Genomic DNA, 20,177 nt, shown 5'->3' with positions numbered 1-20,177 from the left:
AGCTACACGCTCTAGGGACCTAAACCTTGTCACCACAATAAACAGAACATGCTGGAGGGATAGATTCCTGTTCCAGAGACTTCCCATACTCTGGAACAAACTACCTATCTATATCAAACAAAGCTCCTCATTAGCACTGTTCAAGAAAAATCTTGATGATTGGATGGGAAATAGGAAATTCATCCCGGGGATCACCTCTGTGGCTCTGCTCGACAGGGGCACAGGAAAATAATTTTCTTGGGTGGCGAAAGCCAGGGTACCTTTTTGGCTAGGGTTGTATAGGCTTGAGAACCGATAGCCTAGTACCTACCTATGAACCTATGAAGCATAACCTTGACCAATGAATAGGAAATCAGGAATTCACTGGAGGTGTGGCCCCTATGTCTGTGATATATAGCAAATAAAGGTAAGGAGTGACATTGTTCCATTTTTAGAGCTGACCACACCCCTGGTTTAAATGAAACTGTCAAATAAATCTGTTTTGAAATGCAAACATTTTAGATGAAATTGTTGTATTCTTATTGGATGTTTTATAACATGTGACTGAGACCATTTGTTATTTAATGAGTATTGTATGTGAAAGAAACCTTTTAATGCCTGATGATGCACAGGTATGGTGTAAAAGCTTGCATTTGGTTTTTCATTAAAATCTTGGAATTTAACTGAGCCATTGGTGTTTTTCTGTCTCTGATAGAGGCAGACAGTAATGCCCAAACTAACATACCTTTCCCCACCTAACCTCTGGAAACTTCCTAACTGACATATATCCTCTTAATAAACTCCCATGATACACAGGGACAAAACTGGATGGGATTACATGGCTAGGTTTATGAAAACCCTAGTGGTTGTTAGCCTAGTACATACCTACAATCCTATGAAACATCAGAAGGCTGTCAAATGATCTGGAATATGTTCTTCAATAACTACTTGTACGTGGAGTACATGTCTTACTCAGCTTGGCACATAAAACTTTGCCAAATTTAACTTCTTCCCTTTACCCTTAATGCTCTGTATTTCTCCCTAGTGCTGTATATTTGTTTCACCACTTATCATGTCTGTCCCTGTGTATTCATCAGTCAGTTCTATTCTGTTTCAGTGTTAGGTCAGACTTTACATCTTGTGCTTTCCTTCCTCTATAGAGAGATTTTCACTGCTTCTTTACACCGACTGTGATTCTAGTTAAAATGTTTGCTTTTTACAGTGTCTACATTTTATTTTTTCTTCCACTGGTTCTGAATTGTTAATCCTGTTTTCCAGCTACATTTATTGTTAGGATTAGTGCCGATTGTTATTTTTAGACTATTTTTGGCTCATTTGTATTTTAGGTTGTCTTGCTTCCCAGTATATGAAAATTTTTTTTGCCATATTTGCAAATCATTTGACAAGCATACTTTAAGTGATGGAATAAATAAAATGATTTTGAACAGATTGCTGTCCAAGTAAGTTTCTTTCCCTAATCTGCCTCCCACAGTCCATGGTTATAAAGATTCAGCATCAGTGTTCAAAACCTACATTTAAACAGAAGGTTTGTGCAAAGAAAGGAAAGACAGACAAAAGCTCAGATCACTAAGGAGTCTACTCCATTTCTTCTAGAAAGAATGAGATTATAGGATGATGATAAATGACGCTTCTATCAGTGATTCCGGTGTGTTGAAGATTCTGGCTGACATTGCTGAGAGGCGGCAAATTAAGCTTTCTAGACAGAGCAGCCAGTTCTCTCTTTCTTAGCTTGAGGTAGGTAGGTTGGCCATCATTAGACTGTCATCTGCTAGTTATCTTAAGTCTTTTAGGACTTTCATATGCCAGTGTAGCCACTCTGTTACTGTGCTTACTGTACATATTGACTTTGAGAAGCTGATGTGGGATGTTCTGCATGTGCAGGTAAAGATGGGACTTGTCCTTTACCCTGTGGTTCTAAGGTGGACAGATACTGTCTACAATTCTTTTCTTCTTCTACTGCTTCCTCATTGGCCTCTGTAATGGCAATGATTCTGACAAAGTAGTTTCTCAGAATTCAAGTGACATTTTTAGCACCTGGAGTTGCATCAGTGTTGTGTCATTTCAGCCTTGAAGCCATTGTCATTTACATTAGTGTCTCTATTGCTTGAAATACCACTGGTACCAATTCCTTTGGCACCAAGTATCCTTCCATATCCTTCCATGTCAGAGCCATGGTTTTGAGGTCAGTTTTGATGCTAATACTTTTGGATACCTTTCTAACTTTCATATTCCAGTGGCTTGGGACCCTCAGTCTGCAAGGTCTTTGGTGCTGATTTTGGTTTTACGTGTATGGTCATCAGTACCAGTACTTGCCACTCCTCAATGTCCTTGGATCCAGGTGGGGTCTTGATGCTGACTGCCACAACTACACTGCAGACTTATGTGCAGTGGCCTTCCTCAGCAAATGCTGTAGCATTAGTCTCAGTAATAAGACATTCTGCTACATATTCGTGCAATATCTCAATCTTCTAAATGTAAAGGCAGTGGACTGGATGGCTTTTGGTAAGCTCAGCTTAGAGGGACTATCAGCAGTTACTTCTCTTCCTTCCATTCTAGACACATACCCACAAAGGATAATGAGGAAACTTTTGTGAAAGAGAAAGCACGTTAATTACCTCTGAAGACTCCTAAGCCAGGCACTGACAATAGAGATGCAGGAGATTCCCCAACGTCCCTCCAGATAACCTTGAATGTGGAGGAATTCTAGAATTATTGCAGCAAAATGGATGGCCCACTGGTTACTCTTATCTCTGGAAGGTATCTTCCAGGAGGCTTTCTGATCTTCCCCCTTGGCCTCCTGGTTGGTTTCCTCCATAGGCAAATGATTTCTTTTTAGTTATGGAGGCATTGATGGAGCCTAATTTTGTGATGCTTGTTCCAGGGAAACCAAAATGAATAAACCCAGCACTGGAAACATCAACAAGTATACAATCCTTTAGTGCAGTTGCATTGTGGTAACACAAAAACACCAGTTTTGCTGAATCACCTTTGCTTTGTCAGTTAATCTACACAGAATCTGCCTTCACCTGTTTAAATATTGATGAGGAGGCAGAGCATTCCTCCATGCACTTGTTAGTTATACAAAAAAGAGTAGTTGCCATTCAAAAATGAGTACATTGATTGGACAGCCTAATCACCATACCCACTGTAAAATGAGCATATATGAAAGAAGTCCAGACACTGAAATGTATTTGAGTGACCTTGCCATCTGTTTGGATATCCACTACAACACTTTTAAAAAAGATAAAATAAAAATACAAAAGCAGCATTATGCCTTTAATTCACAAGTAGTTAACATGTATGCTTCCATCACCCACAGTACATAGGCACACTCTTAGAGACAAATAAATTAATAAAATCAGAGACATTATGTCCCGCAACCACAATGACGTCCTTTAAAGTTAAAGTAAATTTCTTTGAGCCACTAAGCAGACAAATGAAACTGCATTTGAGAAACACTTTTCCTACATAAGTAAGCTGTTCTGTGGAGCAGAATAAAAGAGTATAATTTAAAAATGTTCCATGGCATACCTAACACCTCCTGAAATGGAGATTTCAATCATTATTTACAACTTCAGTACACAATCATTCACCAGAAAACCATGCATTTTTTTATATAGAATACACAGACCATTTACATTCTGCCTTGATGACAGTAGTCCTTAACAAAAAAACAAAAAAAAAAAAAATGGCAGAGATAGCAAAGTAGTGTGCAGCTTTACGCACCTAGTGACAAAGCATGCCTACTGTATATCTGGGATGCCCCAGACTATCAGAAGCTGGAAGAACACTAAAGTCCTTTTGTACAATTAAATTTTGAAAGTGTAAGACTTTTTTTTTCTTAAATAATGTTATTGTATAATACCAAAAATCTACAACCGGGCATGGGTAATGCAGGATTTACCTTCAAATGACTTTGTTTAATCACTTGGGTTTTGCTGTCTTGATCAAACCATGCCAGCTATGGGTAAATCCTGCATTACCCACACCCAGTTGCTGATTATTGTTAAAACATACAAACACCATTTTTTTTAAATATATCCGTATAATGAATAAATATGAATATTGAATTCCATTTTATATGAAGAAGAAAATAAGTTTTAAAAACATTTTTCTACATGAAGAAGTGTGAAACCATCTAGGACAAGACAAGTCATTCAGTCTTGACCTCCTGCTTCACTCCACAAATTTACAAAAATTTCTCATATCAATACTTTTTCACAGCAAACCAAATTAATACAGCATTATATTGGGTGACTATAACCTAAACCTTCCAGCCCCAGTAAAGCAAGATTTAACTGTATTTTTTGCAGAACTCAACTTACTCCAACTGGTAGACATCCCAACTAGACCCACCACAAATCTAATCAGCATTCATTTCTTGAATTCGTTAATACAACCCAGCCAGACAGTATCTCCTCTACCACCATTCAGCCACGTACTTTTAGTGATCATTGCCCCATCACGTTCTCCCTGCAAAGTATCACCCAGGCTGATATCTTTCAGACCTAAGCCCCATCATAAAATCCCCGTTCTACACGCACAGATGGCTACTACTGATTGGTCCTCTGTACTCTCCCCGTGTGATGCTAACATTGCCACCAGTAAGCTAATACTTTCACTTTAGGACACACACTTCCCTGTGATCTCACAGCTACTGAAAAAACAGAAAACTAAATGGCTTACCAAAGTGCTTAAATCCCTAAGAAAACTACATGATGAAGCCTGGGAAATGTGAAAATGTGGCCTCACTCTCAAGAACCTTAATCATTACAAAACTCTGAGGAACTTGACTATAAATAGGCAAACCATAGAATCAAACCCAAACACCTAAAATCTAAGCAGGCTTCCTTTCTTCACTCCCCTAAACTTTTCTGTCAGAAAGAGCCTTCCCAAATGAATTATGCAGTCTAGGGTACATACCGTGCCCGTCTGGTAACCTTACATCTTCAGACTTCCTCTGAGAATTCTCAGGCCTTCCCTTCTGTTCTCTGCCAACATTGCAGCTGCACAACTAAGACAGCCTAAACCCACCCCATCCCCAACCCTGAATTCATTCCACATTTTTACTTCATAAAAATTACCTGTTAGCAACGTTTAACCCTACTTGGAACAGATTCATATGGACTCTCCATCTGGACTTTGCAATATATGTACTTGGTTCTTTTAGTAGTGCAGAAATTTCATCTCTGTCCTTCTTCAGCAAATTTACAGCTTTTGTCTCACCAATATTACTGTGCCTTATATTTGACAATCATATTTTGTCAGACCAATACCAAAAGAAACCAAGCCCCCATCTTGCAGTCACTTACATCTCATCTCTATCCTACCTTTCCTTGGTAAAATTCTTGAAAAAAATCATATGTAACAAGCTTACTACTTAGACAGCATGTGGTATGCTTGTAGGTATCATTCAGGTAAGATTTGGGGCTAGTAGGAGCACAATGAGTGCTCTGTGGACCCTGACTGGTAACATATTGATTAATATAAATAAAAGGGATCTTAGTGGAGCACTATCTATAGATTCAACTTGTGCCTTTGTCATGGTCAACGACTCAGTTCTGCTTCTTACATGCAAGACATTGGTATCAGCCCTGATGCTACTGCATGGTTCAAAGACTTTCTGTCCAACCATTCATTCCAGACAAAGACAGCACCTAGCCTTTCTAACAGTTCCTTCATTCACTCTGGAATCTCACAGTGCACCATTCTAGCACATCTTATGTTCTCCATCTTCATCAACAAACTTCTGTTAGACCTGCCTCATTTACCTCTTCTTCTTTATGCAATGATGTGGTCATCTCTAGATGTCCTTCCATATCACATTTGCAGTGTTCTTCAGTAAAGGGATTCCCTGCCATGAGTAGACCAACATCTGGCCAGTATACCAAAGCCTTAGGATTTTATAGACATTGTACAGAGGCCAGCGTTGTTGCCTCATAGCAAGAGGTTCTCCCGTTCAATTCTGGGCTAGAGTGCCGTCTGTGTGGAGTCTGCATGTCCTCCCCGTGGTTGAGTGACATTAAAGACATGCAGGTAGGTGCATGCATGAATGGGCATGCCTTCTTTGAAGGTTGAGCGTCGGGCTGGCAACTTGACATCGTAAAAATCCACTGCCAGTCATTAGAGGACGGGAGTTCCACTGTGGTGACCCCTAACCAGGAAAAGCCGAAAGAGTACATCATGCATATACTCCCAGCTCAAGGCACAGGGCATAAAGTTAATATACAGGCATCTTTGCTGTCAGTCTGAATGCCATCATTGAGCATCGGTCTGAGAGCTCCTTCTTCTGTGCTGGTTACTGACCCATGCTTCAGGTAAATGCCTCAGTTGGGTTTCTTCTTATCTTTTCTTCCTTTTTTAATTTTGTAAATTTACCTGTCATCTAGAAAGGGAAGCTGTCATTGTGGGAGGCAGATTCCCCATAAGGATCATCATGAGCAGTGTCACTTATGTTTGGGTGCTTCTCACAACCATATGAAGTGTTCTATCTGCCAAGCATTTGTCCCTAAGACCCTGTGTAGTCATCTTTCCTCCTTGTCCACTTCCTGGAGAACCAATATCTTAAATTGTTGGCGCAGGGTGCTGTGGTATGATCCTTATGTCCTGAAGGTGAGCTGCCTGCCAAGAAAAAGGCCAAAAGAGTCAGGTCTGATTTGGCTGCTGTCCTGGCTCCCCCTATGTCTCACTCAAGGCTGGTAAGCCAACCATGTCAGAGGCTGGTATGGATCCCACTTCTCCCACATCCTCAGAGGATCTGCAGATGTCCATTCTGGATATAGAGGAGAAAATTCGGTTGATATTTCAGAGGGATTCAGCAGATACTTGTTTGGGAGCAGATTCCTACTGTGTTAGTTGAATATAGGCAAAAGTCTGAACCTCCTTGATGTTTAGGGCAGATATTCCTCAAAAGAAAAAAAACAACAATGTTTTCCCTACTCGTAAAGAACCCCAGCCTGAATGGCAGGATTTTACCCAGGGTTTTTTTTTAATGTACTGATGGCCTTGAAGCCTTCCCAAGGAGTTTCTGTACCTGTTTCCCCTTGGTCCTCTACCCCACTCAAGAGGCCCAGAGAGCCTTATGGGTAGGAAGACTCAATTAGCAAAGACTATCCTTCTAAAGAACTCTCGTTTGGGGATACTATTTCTCAGATTTCTGACATTCAAAATAAGTATTATGAGCTCCTCCAGATGGAGTCTTCTAAGACTTCTGCTGTGCCTCCTGTTGTGGCTGCCCTTTTATATACTTTTTCATCAGCTTCTGTGGCCCTGGAATTTCAACCTCCAGCCCCTAGGAAAACTGACAAATTTTACAAGGTAATTGATGATTGCAAGTTTCTCTACAAACGTCCTTCAGCTGATCCTTCTGTAGTGTCTATCCCTTCTGATAAACTGTCTAAGCTTTTTCCTTCTACTAAATTACTTACTTCAGACAAGGATAGTAGAGATATGGAAGAGCTGGGCAAGAAGGTATATACTTCTGCCACCTTGGCAGTTTGGGCTATTAATTACCAGACGCTTATGACCAGCTATGTTTTAGGCTTCCAAGGCTATCTCAGACCATCCTTATTCTGAAGGAAAGGTGTTGGCTGCTTCCTTTCTGGATCTACTTCTCAAATAGCCTGCCATTCTATTAAATGCAGTTATGATGCAGCTGATGCCTCCTGTAGGGCGGCTGCTTTGGGTTCCGTTTTGAGACCATGCTCTTGGCTTTGTCTCCAGCCTTTGCCTGATGATGTTAAGGCTAAAGTTTTAAATAATCCTCTTGATAATAAGAACCTGTTTGGTTCTGCAGCTGCTGAGCTTTTTAAGTCTTTGATGGATAAGGATAAGGCCTTGCAGGAATTGAAGGATATTTTTGCTTCTCCTATTCCTAAGTTCTAGCAGAATTATCCATTTAAATCTATTTTTGTTTGCAGACAGCCTTGCCCTTCTCCCAAAGGTAAGAAAGGTTCTAGGTGGTTTCCTCCTGCTAAGTCTACTCAGACTTCTACTTCTCAGAAACCTCCTTTTCAATACAAGCCAGGTTCTATCTGACTGTTTGCTTACCATTTTCCTGAGCTAGGTTCCATTTTCTCTTCATCTTTCATTGTTCCTTCCAAATTGATTAATGATCACTCATGACCCTTGGGTTCTGTCTATTGTCCATCAGGGATACTTCATGGTATGGAAATCCCTTCCTCATTTTCTGGGCATCCCTAAACCTCTTCAGGAACAGCTTTTCTTTCCAGGTCTGCTTCAGGGCCTTCTGACACAATGCAACATTCAAGCTGTGGTCCCTTCCCACGAGGTGAAGGGATTGTATTCCAGAATGTTTCTGGTTTCCAGGAAGGTAGGCACCTGGAGACCCGTTCTGGACCTCTATCAGCTCTTTCTGAGGATCCCTTCTTTTCAGATGTTATCCTTTCAGGCATTGTTTCCTCTCCTTCTTCTCCAGGCTATCCAGGTTTCCCTGGATCTGAAGGATACTTATCTTCACATCCCAATTCATCCCCTTTTCAGAACGTTTTGGCATTTCTGTGTTCCTTATTTGCATTTTCAGTTCTCTGCTTTGCCTTTCTATTGCCCCAAGGGTTTCACCAAATGCCTCACTCCTGTGATTGCTTTTTAAAGAATGAGAGGGATTCAGATATTTCCTTATCTGGATAACCTATTCATTCAGACTTCCTCCCCCAGATACCTTGCTTCAGCACAGACACTTTACAGTTTGCCTTTTGCAAAGCCTGGAGTTTACATTAAAATTTCAGAAATCAGTCCTGGTTCCTCCTCAGAGATCATGTGTTTATCGATTGCAGGCTCCAGACCATCCCTATGCTGGCTTCCCTGCCTCCTCCCAGGGCTCTTTCTCTAATCACTTTTTTTCAGTCCCTGCTTCCTTGAGTTTCAGTTACAGCCTGGGAGTTTCTAAGGGCACTAGGATTCATGGCCTCCATCATTCTTTTGCTACCTCTTGCCAAGCTTCACATGAGAAAGCTTCGATGGTTCCTAAAATCAGTAAGGCTCCAACACTGTCATCCACTAGATTTTGTAGTCCCTCTTCTTCCATGCCTCCAGCTCAAGCTTTAGTGGTAGATTCATCATCTGTCTCTTAACCTTGGAATTCCTTTTCAATTCTCAGTTGCTTCTCAGGAACTTTTTTTCGGATGCCTCAGACACTGGGTAGGGAGCCTCTTTCGGTTCCCTCAAGGTCCAGGATCTCTGGCTCACTCATCAGAAGTCAAACCACATCAGTATCAAGGAGATGATAACTGTCCTTTTCATCCTTCAGGGCTTTCATTCTCTTTTACCTCCAGGGTCTCTCAAAATCTTTACAGACAGTGACATAGTGATGTGGTACATCAACAAGCGGGGGGAGTTATGATTCTACCTCCTTTGCCGGCTAGCTGTTCAGGTTTGGAATCTAGCTGTCCAGGATCATGTGACTGGTCAGGCTGTGTACATTCTTACAGAGCAAAACATAATGGCAGACCCTTTGAGCAGGTCCAAAACACAGCCTCATGAAGGGATGCTTCAGAAAGATGTGTTTCTGGACCTTGTCAATCAGTGGGATACTCCTCAGGTTGATCTTTTCAAGGGTCCTGCTCAAGATGGAGAAAGATTCCCCAAAACTCTTGTTGGTGACTCCCTTTTAGCCCAAACAGCATTTTTTCTCTTCTTCTGCAACTAGCCAAGCTCAATCACCACAAGTTACCTCACAGGGTGGACCTACTAACACAAGACAAGACTTATTCATCCTCACTTGTGAACTCTTCTACTGACATTGTAAGTAATAGTGTTTTGATCACTTTTAGGCACTTTTGTTTCTGAGGACTTGCGTAGAGTTCTGCAGGAGGCCAGGAAACTTAATACCAGGAAAAACTATATGTCGAAATGAGAGAGATTTTCTGTTTGCTGCCTTGCTTGTAACTAGGATCCACTTGCTGTTGAGATCCCTCTGGTTATCTCTTATTTGTGTGAATTGCTTCATACTGGTTTGGCATATTCTTCTGTTAAAGCTCACCTTTCAGCTATTTCTGCTTGTCTGCCATTAATTCAGCCTATGGTCTCTAAATTTAAGGTCAAGCAATTTCTTAAAAGCGTCTTTCATATCAGGCTTCCAAGGAAGCCTATTCCGCCTTCCTGGAACTTTAATTTTGTACTTGAAAAGTTGACTCAGGCTCCTTTTGAGCCTGTAGCTTCAGCTTCCTTATAGCATTGTACATGGAAGATTGTTTTTTTGGCCCTTAGTTCAGCTAAGAAAGTGTCTGAACTCCAGGCTCTTATGGGTGTTCTTCTTTTTTTGTTTTTTCATAAGAACAGGGTGTCTGTTCATACAAATCAAGGATATTGAGAGGCATACACACTGTACACATTTCAGTACAGTTTATCTAGAGTGGGGGTAGAATCTGGCAGGGAAATAAAATAAAATGACCAGTGGTGACTTGAGGTGTCAGACTACTGGGGTGCAGCCCCCCCCCAACTTCCTCCAAAAAAAGAAGGGGGCTTTTGATGATTTTCTGTTTTTTTTTTTTTTTTTTTTTTAGTATGAGTATCCTGGCAGGGTTAACCAGATATAGGGAGGTAATGTGTTTTGGGGACTGTTGAGGATTCTCTTTTTTTAACATAATGTACTGGCAGGGTCAACCAGATGCTAGTGGTATGTGTGTTTTGGGGGTTGTTGATGACTTTCTTTTTTTTTCCCAAATATAATACCCTGATGTCAAACAGTGTGTATGCAGTGTGTTCTGGTGAGACATTTGTGGATGATATTTTTTTAAGCTAATATCTTTTTTCAGGGTTAGTCAAGCTACATTATGATGGTTTGTCAGTGTTTTGTTGTTAAAACAAACTCTACTCTTGCATAAGTAAAGTGTGTATGGGTGAACTGAAATAAGATCACATGCAAGTTCCTAGCTATGTGATGTGAAAGAAATAACTAATGTAACCATGGTCTTTTATTTTCATTATTTTAAAACTTGTGGATTCAAAGCAGATTCTCTGGGCAAGCAGTTCGGATGGGGGGCAATGCTTCTGTGCAAATGGAATGACTGCAGTTCTGGTTTGCTTTGCAAGAGTAATGTACATCTGAGTGAAGTAAGATCGACCACAAGCTCTGAACTCTGAGTATTGTTTATGTGAAAAAAAAGAATACTTACCTTAATGACAGTCTTATCTTTTTTGTTGATGGTGATGTTTTTGTTTTTGTGTTTTATATTTTGTTTTTTGTTTTTAACATCGAAGATCAAATCAGATACTGTGGGTGGGGCAGGCAGTAGAGATTGGGTCTATATGTAAAAGAAACAACTGGCCCTAATGTTTACTTTTGTTGTAATTCCAGCTTTGCAAAACTGTAATACTTTCGGTCTGTACTTTAAGATGAATTTAAAATAATTAGCAAGTTTATGACTAATTCTTAATGTATGTTATTTCATATCTTTTCATGTATATACTGAATGTTTGTTTAAAAATGTTTCTAATATGTTGTAGCTCTTCTCCCTGGACATATGCTGAAAAGTTGTTTTTTTTTTTTTCGACTAAAGCCAGTTGCAGAAACCTGGGTTAACAAAAGTAAAATAAATTAAAATGTGCATTTGTCTGGCACACAGAAGCTGTAACTATTGTTTCTGTCAATAAAATGAAAGTAATGCAAGTATGCAACCCAGCCGTTACTATTATTTCTACTTTAATCCTGACAGGGTAAAAATCAGTTACTTTAGTTAGGTAATGGGAGTGTTTGTGAATGAAATGAGTTGACTGGTCTTGCTGCTTACTGTTGTAATTGTGGCTTTGCAAGATTATATATTGTATTTGGGTAAAGTCAGCTTCATACAAAGCTGTAACTGCTGTTTCTGTACAACAGAGTAAATTAATGTAATCATTGCTATTTTCATTTTAATCCTGGAATCAAGGCAGGGTCAAAGCAGATAGTTTAGGTCAGCAATTGATATGATGGCTGTTTGTGGATAAAATGTTTGGCACTGTAGCTTTGGTGTAATAATTCTGGCTGACTTTGCAGAACTAATGTGTAAATGAGTGAAACTAATTAGAATTCAAACTCTGACTATTTCCATGCATCAGATCAGTACAGTAATAAAAACATTATTAGTGATATTGGCAAGGCTAAACCACCTACTTTAGGTAGGTAACAGGTATGGGGGGGGGGGCTGTTTGTAAGTGAAATGAGTAGTCCTACTGTTTACTGTTATAATTGTGCCTTTGCAAGACTGCTGTGCATTTGAGTATTCTTACTGGCATTTGGGACAATTTGAAAATGTCTTGGTATTTCTATTTAATAGGTATACATGTGTGATGTGTGTGTTTTTACATTTGTGTGATTGGGGTAAATGGGAAGGTATTTTGTTTTTTGACTCATGAAGATGTACTTTTGGAATGAAATGCTCACCCTGCTTCAGTATGCAAGTAATTACCATCCTAGCATATGGCTGTCAATGATCCATTCAGTAAGCAGCATTGTGAAAGGGGTGTGGCTTGGTCAGCTGTTTAAGGAAGTGCATGGACAGCAGTGTGTTAATGTGGGTGTGGCTTGTTGGGGCAGCTGTGTGGGAGCTGTGAGTACAAATGTGAATATCCTGCCTACACCCCTGGTAAAAATCCTTTGTTTATGCCAAAGGTGGTTAATGAGTTGTGTCTTAATGTCTATTAATTTGCCTTAGTTTTTTTCCTTCTCCACAGTCTGATAGTGAGAAGGTCTTTCACATGTTGGATTTGCATAGGCAGCTCAGATATTATTTAGCTAAGACTAAGGGCATTCACAGGTCTGAGCAACATTTTATTTCTTTTCATCCAAGATCTCTAGATTTGGCTGTTTCTAAGTAAACCATTTCTTCATGGATCTCTAAGGCCATTTCTTTAGTTTTTTTCCTTCTCCACAGTCTGATAGTGAGAAGGTCTTTCACATGGTGGATTTGCATAGGCAGCTCAGATATTATTTAGCTAAGACTAAGGGCAATCACAGGTCTGAGCAACTTTTTATTTCTTTTCATCCCAGATCTCTAGATTTGGCTGTTTCTAAGTAAACCATTTCTTCATGGATCTCTAAGGCCATTTCTTTTTGATAATCCTTCTACCAGGACTGTGGCTTCCTCTAGTGCTTTTTCAAAGGATTGGATACCATTTCCATCCTTGAGGCTGTTACTTGGTTCTCTGTCCATACTTTCACTAAGCATTATAAACTGGACGCTGTTTCCACGGCAAGTACTGGCTTTGCCAGAGCTATCCCTGGATTTTTTTTGGAGGGTATTTCCAGGTCTTCCTCCTCCCAACTTTCCTTTTGACCTTTGGTACTCTTCCTTTAGTGAAGAATACTGTGACAGTGATATGGAAGGATGTAGTACAGTTATGTAAAACCTTACCATGTCAGTAGATGTCCTCCTCTTCACCGTTGCAATATTTGCTCCTTCACACGTCCCTCTTTTCTTTTCTCTTTTTTTTTCTTTTCTGGATGCACATGTTCCTCTTTTTCCTTGGACTGCTGTTCCTCCTGGGGCTCTTCAGTGATGTACGTCATCCCTGTAACAACTTAAGGCATTGGTATGCTGACAGGATGTGGACTGCCCTTGGCGAGGATCTCTTTAGAGAAAAATACTGCAACAGTGAAGAGAAGGGCATTTACTGTTATGGTAAGATTTTACACAACTGTACTGTGTAACTACTCATATCATACAATTAAAACTTGGCTTCAAAAAGACCTTCTACAGTTACAACTCGGACTAAACTCATTAAAAACTGTTGCTCAGTGCTAAAAAAAATGAAGTCCATGTTATTCAGTACCCATAAAGGATTATCCAGCTCTCCCCAACCCTTCATATACTTGAATGTAATAACGATCCCATTCACATCAGCACTTCCTTTAGATATTTGGGGATCTGGCTAGACCAGTCACTAAACTTTCATGAGCACATAGAAAATTTGAGAGCCAAGATCAAGAGTCTACTTTTCTGGGCCAACAAAGTATCTCAGTTCCTCTCACATCCAATAAAATATGTCCATTCATAGCTAACTCACACCATTGCCTTACTCTGTCAAATGTTAAGTGGTTCCAGTGCAGACCAGGTCAAATCTCCTTCTTGGTCCCCTAGTCTTCAAAATACTAAGATGACACCTCCTCCCCTCTTTCTTTTAAACTTCTTACTACCACTCAAACCTGTAGCCTAAGAAGCCAGGCCACATCTGGTCCTTCCCTTCAAACCTTTTCTCTCAAACTGCACTCTGCTATACATTGCTTTTCTGTGCTATCCCCAAAACTATGGCAATCACTTCCTCCTGGTTTAAATGATCACACAAAATACTCCCTGTCAGGCTACATTTCAAACATTGTTTCAAAAAACAGTCTGAATGTAACTGTCAGTCTAAAGGACGTCACATAAGATGATATCTGTGACTAGCAATACCACACAATAATGAGAAGCCCAGTATCCAAAAGCCTGAAACACTTTATTTAAAAAAAAAAAAAAAAAATATATATATATATATATATATATATATATATATATATATATATATGAATGTATGGTTTACATGTATTTGGTCACGCGACCGAAGGTCGATCCATCGTATTTCCGAATCTAAATGTCGAAACTCGTACGTGTGAATGCTCGTAATGTCATGCGCAGTGTCGAATTTGAAATTCCCGATCGCACAACCGCTGCAACAAGTGCTACCATGAGTTGAGGGGGAGGAATAGTAGCCTGGCCTGCGTTCGGTAATCTTGGGTTTGACATCTGTAGATTCGACATTTCCCGATACTGAGGTTCTGCTTTCGACATGTTCGCGTTTGGACATCGACCATTCGCATTAATGCATGTATACCTATATATATATATATATATATATATATATATATATAAAATCAGCTTTTCTTGTCTTACTCATAAATGTAAGCCATACTGCGGTGGTGGTGCTGCGGTAGCGTTGTCGCCTCACAGTTAGACGTTGCCCGTTCGATTCTCAGAGCGTCTTCTGTGTAACGACATGCGTGAATGGGCGTTCCTTCGTTGAAGGTTGTGCGTTAGGCCCGGCAAGCCAGTACGAAAAAATCTACTGCCAATCATTAGTGGACCGGAGTTCTGCTGTGGCAACCCCCGGGAAAAAGTCGAAAGACACAAACAAACAAACTCATAAATGTAAGCCATTGTTATTTGTATAATGTACATTGTTTTGTTATAGTTATATTTTGACATAACCTTTACTGAGCCTGTAATTGTTCATTGTTTACAAGTGTTCTGCCCCTGTAAACAAATTTAAATAAAGAAGTAAAAAAAGGATTCTATGCGGCAAGAACTGTGTACTACTAGAAAAAGTGATCCGTTAAGCAATATAAATGGGTCTAAAAAAATAAACCCTTCAGCTTACTACAGCTGGAAAGACTGTAAACTTTGGTATGTGACATTAACAGAACCTGCTGGAAGGACAGATTTGTCTCCCAGAGGTTACCACACCTTTGGAACAGACTCCCACTACATGTCAAATTGAGCACCTCATTGGCCCTCTTCAAGTGCATTCTGGAAGACTGGATGGGTAACTGTAGATTTCCCCTGGTGGTTCTACCTGTGTCCCTCTTGGACATTGGTAACAGGTGGTGATCATGGAAATAAGGGTAAAACTTGGCTATGCTTGTAAGGTCCTTAGGGACATTAGCCTAGTAACTTCTTTGATCATAGTCCCATGGAAGCCATATATGATCCTTCAGTCTCTTAAAATTGGAACTCTTGGTGCAGACTCCACACATTGACTGTGTTGTTGTTGCAGCTGCCCTTAAGATAACTTTGACAAATCAGAGCTATGTCATTCCTTGTCCGGACAAGTAATCCAGAGCATTAGACTGCTTCAGAAAGCAAGTTTATATGCATCCTCCACCTTTTTAGTAAGGTGCTTACTTACCTCTACTAAATTTCCAGTGTGAGCTTGCAGATAAGATGGTCAAGAAACTGTAAAGATGTCAGATGATCAGTTGGAATTCATTCTTATTTTTTTAGTTCTCATCTGTGTCAGCCATTTCCATATTCCCCATGTGCCTGGTTCAGAATTCTCTATATGGTATAAATAGGGCAGTAAGCAGTGGGCATTTCCATACACTCTCACACTTGATTGCACCTTAGAGATTTTTCTAAAAATTTCAAGACATCCTTTATTAGTACTCTTTTTAATGGAACTGACTTGCTTGGATCTAAGGTCAAAGATAAACTGGAGGATAGTGGGAAAAAATTTTTTAAAAACTCCCATGGCTGTTGACATTCATTTAGAGACTCCATGGTGCACATTTTCAGTGACACAAAGAGTCTGTATCAGTTATCAGTGGTAAAAAAAAGCTGCAATTTTGGAAGAATAAAAGTAGCTATGATCATTGCCGGAATGGATACCCTTTCAGAAGAAGTAATTTCCAACAAAATCAGAGGTAGCTTAGTTTTCCATCTGGAGGGTAGTAGCAGCAGACTCCCTGTGGGCTTGCCTAACTGCCACAGTATGGAGGGAATCCAAAATCATTGCCACTCCACCTGAGTATATGACTGGTGGCCATCATGCAAGGCAGGTGGATTTGTACACTTGAGGCTTCAAAATTACTTTTCATGCTCTTGGAAACTGCATTATCTTCCATTATCTAATGTTCCACCACCTCAGAAGACTACAGATAGAAAATAAGTCTAAAACTTCCTACAGAAATGGCCATCAAAAAGTTCCCACTAGTCCAGAGAAGATTCAGGTATTCTTCCGGGATGTTTTTTTGTTCTAAAAATGCAAACGACCTTAAGCCTATTGTAGAGTGCAGTGACCTAAACAAGTATATCCCTTAGTAAAAGCTCGGGATGGTCATAGTGCAGTCAGTTCTTCCTTGTTTATCAAAAAGAGTTCTCCAGCCATAAAATGTTGTCCCCATAGAACCTTTGAACAAAAGTGTTGTGTGTGTGTGTGTGTGTGTGTGTGTGTGTGTGTGTGTGTGTGTGTGTGTGTGTTTGTAAGACTCAGGCTGATAGAAGTAAGTTTGAGCAGACTGATAATTTTTTCACATTTTTCCAGTAATTAAGCATTCTGTTGCTTACAAATTTCTATGTGTGTGTATTTTATTTTGTCAGGGGGCATTTTATTAGCAATCCAATTAAGATATAATGAGGTGTAGTCTGTCGTCTGATAACAGCACATCTCTGGTGCTAAAGGCACTTAGCACAAGTGCTTAGTGACTTACTGCCCATTTGTACATACTCTGGTTTGAATCTCCTACCTTATTACCCACTGGGCATGCTATTTTCATATATAGTATATCTGTATATCAATGTAAAATTATCTAAACCCACAAAAGTCGAAATAAAAACATTGCTGATTTAAAATAACCAACAAAAACATTGATGATTTGTTTGCATGCTGAGACAAACTCTGAGAATATTCAAATTAAAAACAAAGAATTCACAGGAAGGGGCAAGTCCCTCTGTACCCCCACATCATCTGCTAATGAAATATGTCACCTTCGAGATTGCATTATGCTGGAGAAAGGCCTATTCCCCAACTCTAGTATTTTAGTGATCAAAACATCTAAACCCCAAATGTATGTTTGGTCAACAGTTGTTTAGTAGACCGCATTTGCTTGACAGGTTTGTGAGACTGAACTATTGTTGTGTTGGAGAATATTCCCTCTCCCCGATTTTGTGTAATCTCAGACTTAGTATATATAATTAGTAGGGGGTACAGGAGGCTTGTTATCTTTTGTATGTGGCAAGTTTTTTTCTCAGCCCATGCTCACTAGTGTGTTGATGTTGCTGTTTTCAACCTGATGAACTTGATGTCTTTTTAAAAGTCCTCTTTCCATTAATTTGCTCTTCTCATACACACACACACACACACACACACACACACGTGTGTGTATATATATATATATATATATATATATATATATATATATACACAGTTGCAGAAAATTTAGATGAGTAAACATCCTTTTTTTTTTCAGCCTTTCGGTTGCTTTGTATGTCAGATTGCAGCATAATGGGGTCTGTAAATGTGCCCTTTCCCAACTGTTGTGTGATATCAGAGTTGGTATATATAAGTAACAAGGGGTGGAGGCAAGGGTATCAGGAGTTTGACACCCTTCAAAAACTATTGATTTTTTTTTTTTGGTAGTTCAGTCTTTCTCCTTTTTGTCTAAAAAAATCAGTCATTTTGTGTTTGCTCTTTGACAGGCTCATAATATATACTTATAATGCACACACATATAGGTGTGTGTGTGTTTGTGTATATGTATATATATATATATATATATATATATATATATATATATATATATATATATATTTATATAGAGAGAGAGAGATACACATGCACACACTTACACTTCAGACTTTTTCCCTGAGCTTTCCTTTTTCTTCCAGTGCTCTAATGTGAAATGGGCAAGAGCCTCATGCCTTATTACCCACCATGGCATGCTGACCTCATGCCTTATTACCCACCATGGCATGCTGACCTCATGCCTTATTACCCACATGGCATGCTGACCTCATGACTTATTACACCCCATGGCATGCTGACCTCATGCCTTATTACCCGCCATGGCATGCTGACCTCATACCTTATTACCCACCATGGCGTGCTGACCTCATGACTTATTACCCACCATGGCATGCTGATGTCATGTCTTATTACCCACCATGGCATGCTGACCTCATGTCTTATTCTATGCATGTGACAAAAACATCTCTCATTCACAATATTAAATAAATTGCTAACAAGTCACATGTTTTTCTTTGACATGTTGGACTAAAACATCCTGTCTTACTAATATATAGCTTAAGGCCATGTTAAGATATGCAGTGTACAAAACATTATCAGAGCCGGATGATGGTCAAATGGGGTCCTAGGTAGGGTAATAGATCAGGGCTCCACAGAGCAGCCTCTCCTGCAGCAACCACCTACCCCCCTCCCGTAGCAGCCACCCCCATGGCCATTTCATTGTTCCATTACTAGGGTATTTCTCCTCAGTTACCATAAACAATGTTCACATCTGTAAGTGTGCATACTGTTTTCCTATTTACTTCTGCAATGATTACAGACATTGAAATAGAAATAGAAAATAGAATAGTGCAAATGCTGATAGCCATTTGCTAAACAAATATACAGTCTCGGAATGAAAACGCTTAGCATTAACAGTAAACTATTCTGCCCTTGAAACTCACATTCATTGAAATGGCATTAAAACCCACATCTGGCCAGTAGCGGATTAATTCTGAAGAAGTCTGCTGTGGGCAGACGAAAGCGCTCATTCTATTTTTGGAACTTTGCATTAAAGATTTTTTGTCTGTTCAGTACAGAACTTTTTATTTTACTCAGTAGCGGATTAAGTTTACTTTTGGGCTGGTTTCAAACCATAGGCTCCTTGCACACACTTTTAGGGCTGCACATACATGTATGTGTTCTTTGATTCACTGTCCTGATTCTGTTAAATTATATTCCTTGTATAATATGGCAGTGAAACAAAACTGTATGAACTAATAATGACAAAAGTACACATTTCAGAAAATTTCAACCATTAAAGGCCACTCAAATTATAATCCAACAATAGCAGTCAATATGTATAATTTCTGCAGAAGTAAAAGTCATCTGAATAATTCCACATTATAGAGATATGTCACTAGTGAAAAGGCTGCTATTGGCAAACAACTTTACATTGCAATTTTTTATCTACAAATTCAGTGCCTGCTGCCCTTGAAGAATTAATTGCATATGTTACACACCAAAAAACTAAGCTGGTAGTATTATAATAGGTAATGACTGACAAACCGACAACAGGTTCATAGTTACTAGGCATCTCATACAAAGGAGGACACACTTAGGAGCATAGAACCCCTGTCCCCCCTTAAATGCACCAAATAATCAGCAATTGAAAGGGCACTGCAATACCAGCACTCCGTCGACATGTTGTAGGAGTAGAATCCACAGCCTTCTGCACCAAAGGCAATTACTAACACTGCTTTCAAATTCTACAGCACAAACAGTGACTGCCATTTTCTAAACAAAATTAGTTGTACCATTGAAAACAGACTTATGGGCAACAGTAAACTTTTCTTCCTTTTAAACGCATAATTCCATGAAAATTAACTGAAACTCATAATCCCTTGAAAATAAAGTCGGTGTAGAGGATTCAGGCTCTTGTCTCCAGTGAAGCTCACAATTCCTTCAGCAGTCTGGAAGTTGGT

General features: G+C 39.6%; 1 protein-coding gene across 2 annotated transcripts in view; it reads left to right on the top strand.

Annotated features, from left to right (window-relative positions):
- Positions 1 to 20,177, top strand: part of PITPNC1 (phosphatidylinositol transfer protein cytoplasmic 1) — a 2,469,295-nt gene that overhangs the window by 1,626,331 nt on the left and 822,787 nt on the right. The gene's annotated exons all lie outside the window — the stretch shown is intronic.

This window comes from Protopterus annectens, chromosome 10.part0 (genome assembly GCF_019279795.1).
Source record: "Protopterus annectens isolate FY-2018-M chromosome 10.part0, PAN1.0, whole genome shotgun sequence".
Classification (NCBI taxonomy): domain Eukaryota; kingdom Metazoa; phylum Chordata; order Ceratodontiformes; family Protopteridae; genus Protopterus; species Protopterus annectens.
The sequence above is the reverse complement of the archived record's forward strand: the minus strand, read 5'-3'. Positions and strand labels throughout refer to the sequence as shown.